The sequence below is a fragment of the Octodon degus genome, unplaced genomic scaffold (assembly GCF_000260255.1).
Source record: "Octodon degus isolate 3935 unplaced genomic scaffold, OctDeg1.0 scaffold00191, whole genome shotgun sequence".
Taxonomy (NCBI): Eukaryota; Metazoa; Chordata; class Mammalia; order Rodentia; family Octodontidae; genus Octodon; species Octodon degus.
In genome coordinates this window covers 1,641,920-1,646,325 of record NW_004524767.1, presented here as the reverse complement: position 1 = coordinate 1,646,325, position 4,406 = coordinate 1,641,920, and the positions used below count along the sequence as shown (strand labels likewise).

General features: G+C 38.4%; 1 pseudogene; it reads right to left on the bottom strand.

Moving 5' to 3' along the window:
• Positions 1-3,777: 3,777 nt before the first annotated feature.
• Positions 3,778-4,153, bottom strand: LOC101576727 (annotated as a pseudogene).
• Between the last annotated feature and the right edge of the window lie 253 nt (positions 4,154-4,406).

Sequence of the window (4,406 nt, the reverse complement as noted above, 5' to 3'; positions counted from 1 at the left end):
TACTTGTCTCCTGTCCCACCTGTTCAATGTTTAAATGTGAACTGATTGTGCTGCTTTGTAACTGATTACCTGTCTAGAACACTGCAATCTTCTGTCTATTGATAGAAAAAATATAGTTTCCCCTGGAGTGCCAATATCCATTCCTGTCTTTGACCAGGAAGCACTCTGTCAGACCCCTGGGAGGGCCAGGTGTGCCTGACAGAATCTTTGAGGGACAGATTGATTCTATTCAAACGCAGGTTAGATGATGACCTCTGACCTCTGTACTGCAAGTGACATTACCAATAAAAAATGCCAACTCTTATTTATTTCATGTCCCAGGAAAGACAATTTATGCCTCCAAAAACTCTTCAGAAAGTTTTTATTTTGTTTTGGTTCTTGTCTTTGTTTTCAAATGTACAGACTGAAAACTGCAAGAACAGGAAAGGGAAGCAGGACTTGTGGCATATGAAGGCTCTCATCTCCTCACTCCTGGAGACACAGGACATCACCTTCCCAGAAGACTGCATCTCCAGGAAAGAAGGCCTCTCTCCCTGCTCCATTTGTCTTGCCACCATGGGAGCACATCACTACATCATGCAACATATACTCTGAGGGGCCAGGGAGACAGCTCAGCTGTATAAGCGCTTACCTGGCAAGGGCAAGGAACTGGGTTCAATCCCCAGGGCTGCATGCCATGCCGGCCTGCCCCGGGGCCCACTGTACTGGCCTAGAAAACGAGGTCTGGTGATACACGCCTACAATCCCAGTGTTGGGGAGGCTGAAACAGGAGGATCACTATGACCTTGAGCTGTGTAGAATGGCCCTGTATATATATATATATACTTTCCTACTGTGGTGAAATCCCAGATATCGATAAGTAGCTACCATCTAAAAACATTAGTGTCTTAGTGCTAAATGTCAGCTTAAGTAGACACTGACCCAGTATCCACACACTGCAGCATCCCCCAGCTTGGCTATGCTCCACTGTGCATGATCACCATGGCAGTTCTTCTAAGGCCAATCTCCCCCACCCCTCAAAAAAGACTGACACTTGCTAATTAAACGGGTACTAATGGATCTTATTTCTGCTTTGTTTACATTTTATTTTGCCCATTCAGTCATCATAAATGAACAGCTTAGAAACATTTTGCCATTTTCAAACATCTGTCATCTTCATACCGTCTGTTAACGTGGCCTCCTCCTAAGAAATGAGATTTGCCATAAAAAAATTTCCTGTGAAGAAACCAATCCATAAATATTTTTAAATATTTATTGAGGGGCCAAGGATATGACTCAGTGGAATAAGCACTTACCTGGCAAGTGCAAGGGCCTGAGTTCAATCCCTAATTCCACCAAATAAATAAATAAATAAATATTGATTGATTGATTGATTGACTGATAAATTTTGCATAGTACCTAATATTCCAATGTTATTTGCTAGGTCCTGAAAACAGATGATCAGGAAGATGTTTGGCTTGGTGATTATGAGCCTGACTTAAAAAGCCTATATTTCATGTCTCATATAGGGATCTCTGGTATAAGACAGTGAAAAAGCCAGTGCTTCAATGGAAGTGTAATCCAGGTAACTTAGCTGTGTAGTCATAAGCGATAATTCAGTATTGTTCGGTTCATGCATTCAGAGGTGTTTGGAAATAGAATGAAGCTTATGCATCAGGACACATGTAATTCATCTGTAGATAAACAAAGGAACTAATTTTTTCCATTCAGACTTGAATGATCAATCCCCAGGGATTCTCCTGGTTTCCTTAAAGACTCTTTGACATTTGATTTAGTCTTAGATCTGAATACTGAGCAATATGTTTTCATTTTGGGTACCAATATCCTAAACCACATTATTCATACTCATTATATATTGCACACTGAAATTATTTTGAATTATCCTTCTGCTTGCAAAAGTTGTTTCTTTATTGTATCAGAAAAATAAAACAAGTCATAAAATATTTTAGCTCTCATGTATTGATGTAAATGCTGAATCCATTGTGCTTTTACTCTTTGCCCTCTACCACTCTCTAACCACATAGATGTTCTTGTTATCTGTGATTCTTCTATATCTGATAGACATTATCTGCTGTGTAGTTCACAAATAATCATTCAAGTGATTGTCAGGATCCTACAAAACTGTTGTGAATTCTGCTCAGATACACTTAGGAAATTACTTCCCCCAGTAAATAAGTCTGCTGCAGTCTCTAAGAATCAACAGTGCTAACATTCAAAGGTTTATTGCTTACCCTTTAAATACTGTAATATTACCCAATAAATACTGCAAGGACCATCCATTTCTGGTAACTGTGCTTTCTAATTTTTTTACCATTAAGAGAGATCTTCAAGTCCTGTATAGACAAATAGCCCTAATCGCATATATAAGCTACATATTCTAAAACCTAATAGTTTCTTTAGAACTGTGTTTCTCAATTTTAATCTCCTAAGCTTTTTGTTAAGTTCAATATATTTAAGGTGAGACATGAGATCCTGCAGTCTGACCAACTCCAGGGGTTATAATCATGCTGCTTACCTGGGAACTACATTTTGAGATGCAATCACTTAGAACAAAAACAACCAAATTTTTCATAGTATTGTGAAATCAGCACCCCTACCCCATGGGGTTGTTTACCAAGTTTCTCCTCAGTATAAACATTCAGCACTTAGACCTAAGAGTTACTTTTTAACTCTAAACCAAAAAAAAAAAAAAGAAAGAAAATATACTATAATTTAATGGATCATGATACCAAATTGTAAACTTCCTTAGATATTCATTGCTGAAAATTTCACAGTAGCCAATATTCCAATTTTGCTTATTAAATCATGAAATCAGGTCAAGGACAGATGATCATGCAGTTATTCAGGCTTAGTGACTATAAGCCACCAAACTAAACCAAATATCTTCACAAGCAAAGAGCATAATTTTTGATAAATCTAAACTCGACCTTAACAAACTGTGCAAATAGCATATAGTTACTAAATTTCTGTTGGCAAATGAAGTTTTTTTCCTTTTTTTCTTTATAAAATTACTTCTAAAATATCAATGTATGCAAGAATCTCATGAGGACTTCGCTAAAGGTGAATGCTATGGAACCCAGCCCCTAATGCTGATTCCAGGCAGACAAGGAAGAACCTGAGAACCTGGATTGTTAGTGAGGCTCTCCCATCACTTCACATGGATGGTAAGTGGTCAGACACGCCAGAAATACTGCCAGAAGTGATGAAATGTGCTTGGACCATCAAAAGGCATTCTATTTTTCACTTAACTTTTTAATTTTTAATTGGTATATAATACCATTTGTGTGGTGCAATGGATTCTCGGCTCATGTTTATAATGTGCAATGTTTGCATCAGGGTTACTAGGGCATCCTTCACCTCAAAATTTTGCCATTTGGGGGTAAGGAACATTCATAATGTGAAAAGCTATTTTGAACCATTCCATTAACTGCTGCAAAGCAGTTACACAGCTGTGCTAAGGAACATCAGACATTATCCTTCCTAGGCAACAGCACCGCTGTACCCTCTAGTCAAACTATTCCCTCCACCCCCCCTAGAATGTATTTTAATTTGCGTTTGAAACAGGCTCTATTATGTCATCGACTTTTAATTTTAAGCTTTAGAACTGATACACTGTCCTAAGTAAACACCAACTCTCGTATGGAGAGTCATTTTGTCAGTATGGGTGGGAAAAACGCACACATAACTGTTTTTGTTGTTGTTGTTGTTGTTGTTGTTTTGTTCATTTGTTTATTTGCTTGTTTTTATTTTTGGCAATTCTGTAACTTTATTTCCAAGTTAGTTCTCATCCACATTCACTCTCTGGAGATTTTTGAAAGTGATAACAAGTACCTAAGTTACCAAGGTATACAACTTGTTTGTTGTCTTCATCCTCATTCCGTTTCCTAGACAACCGTACCGGGATACGATATGGAACATTCCTTATTCCTTTGGCCCAGACATCTTTGTTGAGCCTGGTGTAAATGCGCACATCTGGAGTCCCCATTTCCTTCATGGCAAACGTCCGGATCTCCTTAAGTGACCGAGGGGTGCACTTCTTGAAGCCCACTCCCTGGATTCGCTTGTGAATGTTGATTGTGTACTCTCGGGTCACCACCACGTTGATGGCAGAACGGCCCTTCTCCTTCTCGCCACGCTTCTTTGCCAGAGCCATTCTGTCGGGCCCAAGTTGGAAAAAGAAAAAAAAAAAAGCCACGTAACTGTTTAGTTGGGAATATTATGTTCTTTCTTAAAAGCAATAGGTGTGCTGGAGGATAAAACAAAATTTCCATTTGGCCTAGTAACAAACTTTGATAATTGTTAGTTGTTATATTTCAAACTGAATTAGGATACTATAAGAAAAGCTAACAAGATCCAATAAACTGATGGGATCAGAGAAGGACAGTTCTAGAAGCCTTCATTTAATT